Genomic DNA, 14,367 nt, shown 5'->3' with positions numbered 1-14,367 from the left:
GAGGACCGAGATCCATAGCATGGGGAGGGGAGACGGGACGGGCTGATGGTCAAGGGGTCCTCGAGGGGCCCAAGGGGTTTGTCAGGGCACTGGGTGAGGACAGGGCCTGGGGCCTGGTGTCCATCACCACCCTGGACTACTGGAAGTAGGAAGAGGTACCCCCCCCTCAGTGTGGACAGGGCTACAACACCAAAGGCCTCCCCTGACTCTTCTATCAATGGGGCCCTCGAGACCGGCTGTCCCTAGGCTCCCACAGGCTTGTAGAAGAGCCTGTTGGCCTGGAATCTCTGTCCCTGACCCACCGTGCTCCCAGGCTTGGGAAAATGCTTTGCACTCCCTCGAGGTCCTTCTGAGCAGAGGACGGCCTGGAGGCATGGGGGGCTGACGATGTGGGCTTGCGGAATGTGGCAGAGCACGAGACCCCTGGTCTGGGGACCGAGGTCCGGACCCTCCTTGTTGCAGCCTCAGGGTCCCCATTGGGAAGAGGTTCCAGAGTCAGTGCTCTGCTCGCGGTGAGGAGGCCTTAGCAAGCAACCAAGCACCAGCCCAGGAGAGGGAAACAGGGACAAGGGAGGCTTCTGAGGTTTCTCCCATCACCCCCGGAGCCCGCAGATCCTGTTCCTGGGAGACCCACAAAAGCAGAGACAGAGACAGAGACAAAGACAGAGACAGACACTGAACACAGGACAGAGGGAACCAGGAGAAGTCACGGACTTTCCTCCATCAGCTGGGAAACAACAGCCAAACATGTTGTCCCTTTCTCAGTCCCACGGGCCATGCACCCTGGGAGGACGGATTCGGGAATGTCCGGGAACCACTGTGAGGGCTGCCCAGCACATGGGCGCAGACGAGGCCCTTGGACACAAACCTAATGGGAGCCCCTGGAAGTCTGTGTCACCAAGGTCCGAATCCACGCCCTGCAACCTTGCCGCGGGTGATGGGACACAGGCCGGAGGAGGGTGGCTTTGCCTGGATCCCAGAGCAGATCCAGGCCCCTCCGGGCTGTGTTCCATGCCCTGCCCAGCCCCTGGCTCCCCCTTGCCTTGCCAAGTGTGTGCCCCAGCCTCCTGGGAGAGCGGGTATGGAACCTACGGAGCGGTCCTAGCCCTGATGGCATCCCTCGAAGTAGAAGCCAGAACACCCCCAGTGTGCAGACGGGGAGAGTGGGGAGGCCCTGAGAGCCACAGGGTGGGTCTGCGGTCACAGTCCTGGGCAGGAGCAGGAGCCCGGTCTGAACCCAGCTCCGGGCCCTCCCAGCGGGGACAACAGCTGCACCCAGGCCTCCCGGGGGCTGGGCGTAGGCTGGGTGGGGGTCACTGGATAGACAGGGCATGGGGTGGAGGGAGAGCCTGAAGCAGCTGGGGGAGGGGCGCCCTCAGGGAGCTCTGGGGTGAGGAGGAAATCGGGTCAGGAGCCCCCAGGCAGTGGTGACCTCACTTCCCTGACGACAGAGCCCGACGGAATTCGAACCCACGTATCCAGGCACCCACATTCCAGAGACAACCCCCTGCCCAGCTCACCTCTGTGGACATCCTGAAGGAAGGGACATGTTCTTGTGCCGCCTACCGAAGTCCAGAGGATGCAGGCGGAGGAGAGTTCGCCCGCCAGACACGTCCGCTCCCTCCGGAGGAGGTCGTGTCAGGGCTCCCCGACGCCTCTGGCCCTTTGGCAACAAGAATCCAAAGGGGACACCGGGAGGCTCAGCGTCAGCCAGCCCCACACCTTCTGATCGACCCGTGGAGCCCCAGGTCTCCTCCCCGTGTGTGTGTGTGTGTGTGTGTGTGTGTGTGTGTGTGTGTGTGTAAAGAGAGCTCATCGGGGGTGGAGGCGCCCAGAGCAGGAGCAGGCCGATGAGGGCCCAGATGCCTGGTGGGCAGGTCATGTTCACACCCCAGGTGAAGGCTGGCTAGGTGGGATGGGGTGTGGGGGCTGCCCCCTTCTGCCCAGGGTTTCTCCTGAGACCCTGCAGGGATGGGTCACTGACCCAGGTGCGGGGCCGTGCACGCACAGGTCTGCGTGGGATCCGGGAGAAGCTGGGGGACCGGGCAGGAGGACGGTGGGTGTGGCCGGGCAGGGCTCTGACGCCTCTTGCACACTCCCCGTCTGTGCCTCGGCAGGCCCCGGATGACATCGGAAGGAGGCGGGAAGACACGCACTCCTCCCTGACCCAGGAGTCCCCGGTCCTGGGAAGGCCTCCGGTCCCTCCCAGACCACGGCCCCCGGTACTCCACTGGACCGCGGTCCTGGACACGGAGCCCACGGAGCCCAAGGCCGAGGGTGAGAAGGCTGGGATGGGGTGCCTGTGGCTGTGTGGGGATGGGTCGGTGCCGGGCCCCACAGGGAGAAGCCCCCACAGGCTGGTGTGGGGCCAGGAGCGACGACTTGGCTCGGAGCGCCCAGGGGGTGGACTGCAGTCGGGGAGACGTCCCGGTGAGGGTGCCTTCGTGGCTGCGGCTTCTCTGGGAGGCCCTGGGCTGTGCCCTGTCTCTGCAAAGCCACAGGCAGAGGCAGGCCCGAGGGTGACCTTCCCTCCTCGCCCAGATACTCCAGCGGAGGACCTAGACCCACTCCCAACTTCAGCAACTCCGCAGGGGGACGTGGTGACTGGAGAGACTTCCGCAGGTGACCGGGAGCCGACAGGGGACCGGGCGCCTGCCCACGGAGATGCTGATGCTGTCCAGGAAGAGCTGGCTCCGGCTCCTGCCCCCAGCCCTGCTCCTGCCGCTCCCCCTGGCCCTGGCCCTGCCAGAGCTACTCCCACGTCCCCTGCCCCTGCCTGGGCTCCTGTTCTGGCCCCTGACCCAGATCCTCCCTTGGTCCCCCCCCTTCCCCGGCCCCTCCCTGGGCCCCTGTTCCTGCCCCAGTCCCAGCTCCTGCCCTTCACCCTGTGCCGGCCATCACCCCTGCACGTGCCCCAGCTCCTGCTCCTGCCCCTTCCCCTGCTCCTATCCCTTCTCCTTTCCCTGCCAGGGCCACTGCCCCTGCCCCTGCCCCAGCACCTGCCCAAGACCCAGGTACTGCCCCTGCACCTGCCCCAGGCCCAGGTCCTACCCCTGTTCCTGCCCCTTCCCTTGCCCCTCTCCGAGGCCATGCCAGGACGGCCTCCCCTTCCCCTGCCTGTGCCCTTGTTCCTGCCCCAGACCCAGCTCCTGCCCTTGACCGTGCCCCGGCCGTCACCCCTGCACTTGCCCCAGCTCCTGCTCCTGCTCCTGCCCCTTCCCCTTCCCGTGCCCCTGCCCCTGCCCCTGTCCCTGTCCCTTCTCCTTTCCCTGCCAGGGCCACTGCCCCCGGCACCTGCCCCAGACACAGGTTCTAACCCTGCCCCTGCCCCTGCCCCTGCCCCTGCCCCTGCCCCTGCCAGGACAGCCTCCCCTTCCCCTGCCTGCGCCCCTGATCCCACCCCAGACCCAAACCCTGCCCTTGACCCTGCACCAATCATCACCACTGCACTTGGTCCAACTCCTGCCCCTGCCCCTTCCCCTGCCCCTGCCCCTTCCCCTGCCCCTATCCCTTCTCCTTTCTCTGCCAGGGCCACTGCCCCGGCACCTGCCCCAGACCCAGGTCCTAAACCTGTTCTTGCCCCTGCCCCGGCCCCTGCCAGGATGGCCTCCCCTTCCCCTGCCTGCGCCCTGTTCCTGCCCCAGACCCAGATCCTGTCCCTGCTTCTTCCCCTTCAACTGCCCCCGGCCCTTCCCCTGGCCCGGCCAGGACCACTGCCCCTTCCTCTTCCCCTGCCTGTGCCCCTGTTCCTGCCCCAGACCCAACTCCTGCCATTGACCGGGCCCCGGCCATCACCCCTGCACTTGCCCCAGCTCCTGCTCCTGCTCCTGCCCCTTCCCCTGCCCCTGCCCCTGCCCCTGTCCCTGTCCCTTCTCCTTTCCCTGCCAGGGCCACTGCCCCGGCACCTGCCCCTGTGCCTGCCCCAGACCCAGGTCCTAACCCTGTTCTTGCTCCTTCCCTTGCCCTGTCCCCTGCCCCTGCCAGGACGGCCTCCCCTTCCCCTGCCTGCGCCCCTGTTCCTGCCCCAGACCCAGATCCTGTCCCTGCTTCTTCCCCTTCAACTGCCCCCGGCCCTTCCCCTGGCCCGGCCAGGACCACTGCCCCTTCCTCTTCCCCTGCCTGTGCCCCTGTTCCTGCCCCAGACCCAGCTCCTGCCCTTGACCGTGCCCCGGCCGTCACCCCTGCACTTGCCCCAGCTCCTGCTCCTGCTCCTGCTCCTTCCCCTGCCCCTGCCCCTGTCCCTTCTCCTTTCCCTGCCAGGGCCACTGTCCCTGCACCTGCCCCAGACCCTGGTCCTACCCCTGCTCTTGCCCCTGCCCCTGCCCCTGCCCCTGCCTAGGCCCCTGTTCCCGCCCCAGACCCAGCCCCTTTCCCTTGCTCCTGCTCCTTTCCCTGCCCTTGCCTGTGCTCCTGTTCCTGTCTCGGACCCAGCTCCTGCTCTGGATCCTGCACGGGCCACTATTGCTGACCCTGTCCCCGCCCCGATCCCAACCCCTGCCCCTACACCTGCTCCTGCGGGGCTCCCAGAGCCCCATCCAGAGCCCACAACTCTGCGGGGAGATCTCCCTGTAAAATCACCCTCCGTTCCCGCCCCTGACCCCGACATCCCCCCAGAATGTTGCATCCCCTCCCACTACGTTCTTCCTCTCCTGTATGTAGTCACCGTTATAGTCGCCGTCCATCTCCTGTATGCGGTTTATTACTTATTTTAAATAAAAGTACTTGTTTTCCCTTGAACACGTCACGAGCACGGAGTATGTTCCCAACGCTGTGCCACCACACCCCAGAACATCGCTGCGGGACCTCTCCTTCCCCAAAGGAGACCCTGAGCCCAAGCCCTCCCTGCCCGTTGCTCCCCCAGCCTGGCCCCTCGCAACCCCTAAGCTGCTTTCTCTCTCTGTTCCTGCACGTGTTCTGGAGGTTTCTGGAAGGGGAATCACTCAATAGGTGCCTTGGTGTCTGCACCTATTTTCAAAGCGCACTCGTTTTGTTTTGTTTTGTTGCTTTCCTCTGTTTGACCTAGAATGTCCCTTATTTGATGATGAAACGCCCAATGAACTCCAGATGAGACGTCATCAGAGGGACCCCTTTAGGAATTCTGGGCACAATCTTGGGGCCAAGGCCCCTGTTCCCGCTGGGACACCCCAGTCGGTCCCCAGACAGGACACGGCCGTTTCCTCCTGTGGCCCACACAGAAACCAGGGAAATGCAGAAAGCCGGAAGGCACCCCGCGGAGGGCAAAAGCATCACTCACAACCCAAGGCCAGAGAAAGGTTTCCCATGGATCTGCTCCAGTCCATGCTCCAAGTCCCTGGGTCCCACAGGGACAGAGACTAAATGCGTGCAAGTTCAAGGGGGAGGATAGGCACACCGGGAGTATGTGTCAGGAGATGCAGGAGCTCCCGGGGAAGGGCTCGGGCAAGGAAACCCTGGGGAGGCAGCACTGGTCACCCTCAGACTGGCAGGTGTCTGGTCTGGGGACCAGCAGCCCTGGGGAGAATGTGAGGAAGCAGAGGTCCGATGCAGGTCCCCTGGAGAGAAAGGTGACAGGCACCCCTGTCTGGGACAACAGTGAGCGGCACCCATCCCAGGCCACAGGGGCACCTATCACCTAGCACGGCTCAGCCTGGGACTCACCCCCAGAAACTTGGGCTCGGTTTGTCACAGACGTGTTTTCAGGAGTATTTGGCACAGCAGTGGTGGAGACGGCAGGGAAGGGAACCATGTTCATGCCCAAGGAGATGGATGGGATCCCCATCCCAGTCCGCATGACAGAATGTCCTGTGGCTACTTTCTCAGTGTTGTCTTGGGCACAGGATCGCGGCAGCCCCTCCTGAGACCCTGCTCCTGCCACCCTGCTCCTGGGAACATTCATAAATGTTTGAGGAGGTGGAGAGGACCCAGGATGACAGGAGGCCAAGAGGAAGGAAGGTCAGCACTGGGGGGACAGATGGACGTGCCCGAGCCACCATCCAGGGCCTGAACTCTGATTCCCTCAGACCTCACCCAAAATACTGGCTCCTGATGTACGGACCGGCCTCTGGGGTTTCACTCCCTCCCTCCCTACCTCATTTATTCAATCCATCATTCATTCCCCCCTCCCTCCTCCCCCTCTACCCCTCCTTCCCTCCCTGACTCCATCTCCCTCCCTCCCTGCCTCCCTCTCTGCCTCCCTCCCGCCCCTCTCATCCTCTCTTTCCCTCACTCTCATCTTCTCTCCCTCCCTTTCCTCCTCCCTCTCTCCCCCTTTCCCCTTCTCCCTCCCTGTCTTCCCCTCACTCCCATCCTCCCTCATGTCCTCCCTCATTCAGCCGAGGATCTGGGGTCCCTGCTCTCTGTGCTGAGCACTGGGGCTTCATCAGTGAGCCCCCCTCAACCCATGTGGTCTCATCCACTGTGGGAGGTGACAGGGGGTAGTCCTCAGGGCTCGCAGTGGTAATGAGCACCAGGAATCTGCTCCTGAAAACAGAGGCCCATCTCACAACGAAAAGAAAGGAAAGACACATGCTTAGCATTTCCTCAAGCAAAATCTAGTCCTGAAAAATGATGAAAAGTGAATATACCCTAGACTTCATGCAGTGTGAGTGCTAATGGCCCAGACACACTGATTCCTAGAAGCAACAAAGAGTAACTTGTTCAGTGTTGACTGGGGGTTTGTGACACAACTTTTCTGACCAAATGACAGCATTTCAGCCAACATCTCCAGGGCCTCTGAGTTTACCCAAAGGTCTCCGTGATCCTCTGACTCTTCCATCGACCACCTGGGGAAGCCCAGTCCTGTTGCCTTCCTTGTCTCCTGCCTCTTCTGGGACCCTTCCATGGACTCCTACCCCCCGCCAGGGCCTCCCCAACCAGGAGCACCCCATGCCCTGTGGCCTGGTGTCCAGATCCTGTGCTGGGTCCTTTGAGCCTGGTGCTTTGTGCAAGGCCTGTGTGCTCCCTCTGGGGTCACTTGGCATCACCCATGTAGTGGCCTGCATCTTCCTGCACTGGGTCTCCTCTGACGAGTCTGTGAGGCCAGCCTATGCCCATGTCATGGGCATGGAAGCACGAGTCCAGAAGGGCCAGATGATCTGCTCCCAATCCCAGCGTGTGGAGCCTGGGCCAAGAATGGTCCCCGAGCAGAGAACGACTTGGGCCTAGGGAGCCTAAGGGAGGACGTAGTACACTGAGCTCACAGGAGAGTGAGCACAGTGGGGGCCTGGCGCTCAAGCCAACTAGAAGACCACACCCCACCCGCACTGGCTCTGCCCCCAGGGCTGGAGGTCATCGGGGTATCTACCCTCCCCTGCTGCAGGCTGGCAGTGACCGGCAGGGGAGGAGGCACCACTGGAGCAGGAGCGAGCCCTCCGCAGAGAGGAGGGGGCAGGGGCTCTCCCAGCAGCAGGTGCACTGGGGTGGGCTGAGGGGGCATCAGGAGACAGCAGTGTCTGCAGCTGGGGTCTCCACACAGACCCCCCCCCTCCTCAGGCTGGCACAAGCTTGTCTGGATGGCCTTTGTCCCCCAAACACAAAGGCTGACTCAGGACCTCCCCTCAAGCTCCTATTCCCAATCCTTTGTATTCAGCTCAAGTGACAAGAAAGGGCCAATCGTTTAGGTGGTGTTGGGTGCAGAGACATGTGATTTTCTGGCCCACACTGTAACACTGCTGGCATTTTAAAGATCTCAGGCTTTGATTCAAAAACGGTAGGATGCCTGGGACCATGGAAAGCTTTCTGAAACATGCCTCTGTGCCCTGCAGCCCTCCATCCCACCAGCTCTGCTTAGATTCCCTCCAGGCCACAGACCCAGAGTCTTGGGTCCTCAGACAGCCCAGACAATGTGCCTTCAAAAAGGTGGAGCAACAGGACACACTGCAAATTCCAGCAAATCCCTCTCCCAGAAAGTGCAGGTACTGCTGGATGAACTATCTGAAAACAGCCAGGTCAGGGCTCCAGGAAGACACCAGAGGCACAGGAGTAACTGAGGAGTATCTGAAGGTGGCCACTCACTACTGGGAGAGTTGGTGGCAAGCGAGAAGTCACAGAGGACTCCAAAGGTCTGGACTTCGTGTTTCGCTCTCCTGAGATGGGGACACCTGTGGGAGGAGCAGGTGGCCAGCTGGTGGGGGTCCAGGAGCCTGACATGGACAGATGGGGTAAGTGAGGCCCGAGACCCCCGGGGGATGTTCCTGGCATCTGGACTGAAAAGCTCTTCAAAGCTGCAGATCAATTAGGATAATCTTCAGGCTATGAAAGAAGATGAGGGGGACAGAGGGGACTGAGGAGACTCTGCTTAGACAGGAAAGGCCTGAGCCATTCCTTTGGGGGAAAAGTGGGTCAGCTCCAGGCTCATGGGGACAGACCTTGAGGCCATTATGCTACAAGAAATAAGCCAGTCCCCAGAGGACTGATACTGAAGGACCCCACTTGTGAGGGACGGAGAGCACCAATTCATAGAGGTGGAGGGAGCTAGTGGGTGCCAGGGCTGGGGATGGGAAATGGAGGTTTAGGGTTAGGGTGAGTAGAGTTCAGTTTGGGGTGATGACAAAGTTGTGGCAATGGATGGAGGTGGCAGGTCCAGAAGACTGAACGTACTTATTGCCACTGAATTGACCCTGAAATGTGCTTAACAGTTTCGGTTATATGTCTGTTACAGCACAATAGGAAAGAAGTGAGTCAGGAGGTCAGGTCCATCGTGAGTCCCAGGAGGGCCCTGGAGGAGGAATCCTATATCTTGGTTCTCGGTCTCATGCTCTGCCCCTTGTTGGTGACTGAGCTCACAGCAGGCCCTCAGTGAAGCTTGCTAAGACACAGCGCAGGCAGATGGGGGCACAAGTGCAAACCCACCGGTGGGCACTGAGGAATCCCAACGGGACGCACATCCCGATGGAGCGATTACAAACACCAGCACAGAAACAGCCACTTAGAATGAAGGCAGGAACCACATATAACCCAGAGGGTTCCATTCTCCTGGAGGCTGAGGTAGCGGCCACAGCCAAGGCCTCTGGCAATCAGGGGACTGGGGGTCTGACAGGTGGCTCGGCACACCCTTGACCCTGAAGCCCCATGGGACTGGGAGGGAAGACCCAGCCAGGGCCCGTTCTTGCTCCAGGGTGGCTGCAGGGCCACTCCCAGCCCCACCAAGAAGTGTCTGTTTAGAACCAGGGAGGAAACCTTTTCTCTCGATTGTTCTTTTGAAAGATGATTGCTCAGCATTGACACAGAAAAACATCTGACATAAAACTGGAGATGTTCACAGCTGCCAATGACCCAGAAGTTATCAAAATGTAGTGACCACAAAGAGAGGAGCGTGTGTCCCCAGGCAGGCCTCCTGGATGCAGGTGTGGCTGGGGGCCCTGGACATCTGGGCCTCACAGTCTCCCTCAAGGGGACAGAAGAAGGAACCTGTTCTGATGGCTCCACTGGCAGCATCTCCTGATGGAAATGGTGGCAGCCGCTCATGTGTTTCTGGTGTCCTGGTGATTCTTGGGCACAGCCATGTATCTCAGCTTCTCCATGATTGGGGAGGGGGTGGTGGGTAACCCAGCAGCTGTGGATCCCACAGATCCTCCAGGGACAGCCCAGCATCTGCAGGTCCCATGGGTCCTCCAGGAGAGCCCAGCAGCCTCAGGTACCACAGGTTCTCCAGGGGACAGCCCAGCCACTGCAGGTCCCACAGGTCCTCCGGGGATAGCATCTTGGTGAGCTTGTTGTCCGGCAGATACCTGCTCAGGTGGCTCTTGTCATGCCACATGGCCTCCATCCCATTGGGCAGGTCGACCCCCATCGCATGGTGACAGGCCAAGGTCAGTCAGTGAACCTCCACCACCAATACCCCAAAAAAGGCCCCCATGTAGTAAATGTTGCCCTGATCCCTGGGGATGTGGGCCTGGGACTACGGCTGGCACTCGTAGCTGAAGTCCTTGCAGGCTGCCCAGTAGGAACTGGGGTACAGGGTGCTGAAGAGCAGGGAAAGGATCTCCACACCCATGTGGTCACAGAACTTCAGGTCTACGCCTGCACACCAAGTCGTCCACCTCACGGAAGAAGTGCTGCTCACAGAAGCAGCTGACCATCACCAGGTGCTGCATGGACACATCCTGCCAGTGTGGGGCACCACAGACCTGGAGGACCACCACCCTGCAGCCCTCCCGGTGGGGACACAAGGGCCCGGCAGCCAGCTGGTCATTGAAGATGTAGCAGGTGACCCTGTGTCCCACCATGAAGGGCTTCTCCACTGTCTGCAAGAACAGGTCCAGGAAGCTATAGGGACAGGGGACAGGGTGTAAGGAGTTTCACTGCCAGAGGCTGGCAGCAGGACCCCAGAGCTGGGGGCTGTGAACATGTGCACCTTCTTCAAGGGGGCAGGCTCTGGGCTGTTTTAAGCAACAGCCACTCTCCCAGCCTGTCCTGAGTGAGTCTGCCCATGGGGCCTCCCTACCTCCTGCTCCCAGATATGGGGGCCATCAGCACCCCACCTTACAAAGGGGACCCTAAGGCCTAGAAGGTTGGAAACCCATGCAGCCCTACATTTACATAGGGGAAAAGCACACACACACACCCAGCAGGCATGAGCCAGGTCATCAGGGGGCAAACTGAGGATCAGTCAATGGGGAAACAAGCCAGACAGGAAGCAGGAGGAGAGAACGGTGCTCCTGGAAGAGGGAACAGCATATGCAAAGGCCTGGATTCAAGCCCGAGGCACCTGTGGGAAACCACACTCCTCGGTACCCACAGAAGGGAGGGTCCCAGTGGGAGAGGTAAGGCTGGGGGGGGGGGCGGGCAGGAGGGGAGCAAACAACAGAGAGGCCCAAAGGTTATGTTCCAAAAAGATCACTCTGGTTACTGGAGGAGAATGGGCTCCGTGCGGGCGAGGACAGGGAGACCCTAACCCTAAGGCAACCCTAACCCTAACCCCCAACCCTAACCCTAACCCCCATTCTAACCACTAATACCAACCCCAGTGAAATCATCACAAAATCAGCAAAATGCGTTCCTATACCTTTCTTGAAATAAACGTGAGGAGCCTGATCAGGAAAATTGCAAAACCAAGAGCTCATGGAGACGTTGCGCGCCGTAAGCAAGTGTCTCTTCGCAGCGTCTCAAGGGTCGTTCAGTAGAGGGAAGCGACGTCACGCGCCACCATGAACGTCGAAGTAAAACCGCGCGGCCGCATGAAGTGACGCAGAGAAGGTTCCGACCCAAATCCGTGTCGGCTGCAGATGTAAACACTCGCGAGAGCAGGAAGAAGGGGTAGTTTTTTCCGTAACTCGACGGCGAACCCCGCGCTCACGTCTGAAGGCCGCCGCCCCGCCCCGAAGTGCGGACCGAGGCCGGACGCTGGCCTCACGGCAGGACGGACACGAGGACCCGCTCGGAGGCGGTGTCTGGGACACGCCGTGGGACGGAGGCGGGGCCGAGCCGCGGGCGCGGCGGACGCGGCGGGACTCGGGGTCGCAGGTCCCCGCGGCGCCCCGCAGCCCGGTCGGAGCCGGAGGAGCGGGTCGGGCCTCGGGACAGCGGCCGGGGAGCCGGCGCGGCGGGAGGGGGCGGCGGGCGCGCGCGACAGACCCCGCGGCGGAGACGCGCCCGCTCCGGCCCGGGAAGCCGCGGGGCACCTCCCGCAGGAACCTCCGTCCCCCCAGCCCCGCCTGTCTCCGCGGACGCGCCTTCCCGCAGCCCCCCCGGCTGCCCCCGCCTCGTCCGGGACCCGCCGAGCCGGCGACAGGCCGGTCCTCCGACGCCGCGCGCCGCTGACGGCGGACACGGAGGGGGACGCGCGGGGACGGGACGAGCCGCGCCGGGAAACACCCGCCGGCCCCGCCGCCGCCCGCGGAGCCCGCGCTGGCGCTCCCGGACGCCCGGACTCCGGCCGGCCCCCGGCGGGTGTGGACGCGGGAAGGACGCGCCGGGCGGGGGGAGCGCGAGCCCCGAGGGGGCGGCCGCGCCAGACCGTCTGAGGAGCCCCGGGAGCCGCGTCCGCGACGCACGGACACAGCCGCGACCCGGGGCGCATCCGAGCCCGGACAGGGGGGACACCGCAGCCCCGCGCTCAGCCCCGCGGGACCACCGCGCGCACACAAAGCCGCGGAAGCCGCACCGTCTACACAGCGCGCCCTTCCCCCGCGGGGCCCTGCGAGCCCGCGCCCCCTCGGCAGCGCCCGTCCACGGCTTCTGCTCACCTTCTCCCACGACGGGGCCTGCGGGGGCTCCTGTCGGCGTGGACGCGGCCCCGTGTTCCCCACAGCGGGTCCCGTCAGCGGGTCCTGTCGACGTGGACGCGGCCCCGTGTTCCCCACAGCGGGTCCTGTCAGCGTGGACGCGGCCCCGCGTCCCCCACAGCGGGTCCTGTCAGCGGGTCCTGTCGGCGTGGACGCGGCCCCACACCCTCCACAGCGGGTCCTGTCAGCGGGTCCTGTCGGCGTGGACGCGGCCCCACACCCTCCACAGCGGGTCCTGTCGGCGTGGACGCGGCCCCCACCCTCCACAGCGGGTCCTGTCAGCGGGTCCTGTCGGCGTGGACGCGGCACCACGTCCTCCACAGCATGTCCTGACGAGGTCGGGGCTCCTGTAGCGCCAACGTGGCTCCATGTCCCCCGGAAGCGCCCACCCCTGGGTCGGTTCCGGTTACTGCAGGCAGACAAGGGCGGCTGAGCCTGCAAACCCCTCGGGGATCGGGAGCTGGGCTGGGGCGCCCCCTGTGGGCGGCGCAGGCAGTGCAGCAGGCGGTGCACTCAGTTCCATGGACGCACCTGGCCCCTTCCCGGGTCCAGCTGAACCCAATAATCCTCAGAAATTTCTAACTGAAATAGAGTACAATATCCCGGCTTCTCCAGAAATACTCAAGGAACAATGAATTGGAAACCATGTGATAGGAAATGAAATGTAGACAAAACCTTTACAACTTCCACCGAAACCCACTCAAAATTGTACATAAATTTAAAATATACAACTTTCAAAATATCAGAAAGAAAACATGAAAGAAAATCTACACGACCTTGGATTTGGTGATGAGTGTTAACCCACAACACCAAACACCAGTCCAGGAGAGAAAAAAGTGATAACGTGAAATTTATACAGTTAAAACTCCTACTCTGTGAAAGACCTTGCTCAGAGAACCAAAAGACAACCCACAAACTGTGAGAACTATTTGCCAAATACACATCTGATAAACGATCTGTATTCAAACTACACCAAAAAACTCTCAGAACTCAACAGCAAGAGCACAAGTGACCGAACTAACACTGGGTAAATATCCGCACAGACACCTGGACAAAGAAGATGCACAGATAAAAGATAAGCAAAAATACGCTCTCCCTCCTCTATCATGAGGAAGTAATCAATGTAAGCAACAGTGAGACCCTGCAGCACAGCGATGGGAAATGCGAAAGTCCAGATGAGGGTACGGGTTGCTGGCGGTGGGGAATGACAGGAAAGCTCCTTCATGCTGGGGATACACGTGTGGCCGCTTTGGAAGACAGTTTGGCAGTCTCCTCAAGGCTAAATAAGCCTCACCCGAATACCCAACAATCCCACTTCTAGTATTCAGACAACTGCTTTGAAAAACTCTTTCCTCACAAAAACTACATGCAATGCTGCACAGGAGCTCTAATCATTGTAGCTAAAAACTTAAAGAAATCAGGGTGTCCTTCAATAGGTGAATCCATAAGCAAACTGGGGTGCATCCAAGGGAAGGGTGCAAGGAAGACCCCACCACTCTGCAGGAAGGGTGCACATGGGGACAGCTGGGCCCCTGCACCTGGTCCTTTATAAATCCACACATGTCTACTGACAGTTCTCACAGGTCAGGGCTGTGCTGGCACCTGGAGCTGCCCCGGCAGAAAGGGGCCAGCAGCACTCTTCCCAGGAGGGAGAACAGAAAGAACAATCCATGACCTCTGACACCCTCCACAACCCTTGACTGGGGTTGGGTTGGATTTGAAACACTCAGTGACCGGGAAGATGTTTCACTCTTCCACTAGAGCCCAGGACTGAAGGGCAGAGAACCAAGGCTTCAGCTCAACCCTGGACTCATGTGCGCCCCTGGGCAAGTCCTGTCCACCCTGGAAGCCCATGGAAATGGAGGAGGGGAAGAGGGCCAGTTATGTCTAAACTTAACCCTGACCCTGACCCCAAACCCCAACCCCAGACCCTGACTCTATCCCCAGATCCTGACCCAAATCGACATCTTATTTCCTAACCAGATACCAGATCCATCTGCTCTGCACTCCCACACAAGGCGGTACCAACTGCCAGGGACCTAATCAATACAAACATTAGTAAGATATCAGAACTAGAGTTCAGAATGATGATTATAAAGATACTAGCTGGGCTTGAAAAAAAGCAAAGAAGATACTAGAGAATCCCTTTCTGGAGAAATAAAAG

Source organism: Martes martes (genome assembly GCF_963455335.1).
Source record: "Martes martes genome assembly, chromosome: 1".
Taxonomy (NCBI): Eukaryota; Metazoa; Chordata; class Mammalia; order Carnivora; family Mustelidae; genus Martes; species Martes martes.
This window is presented reverse-complemented; position numbering follows the sequence as displayed.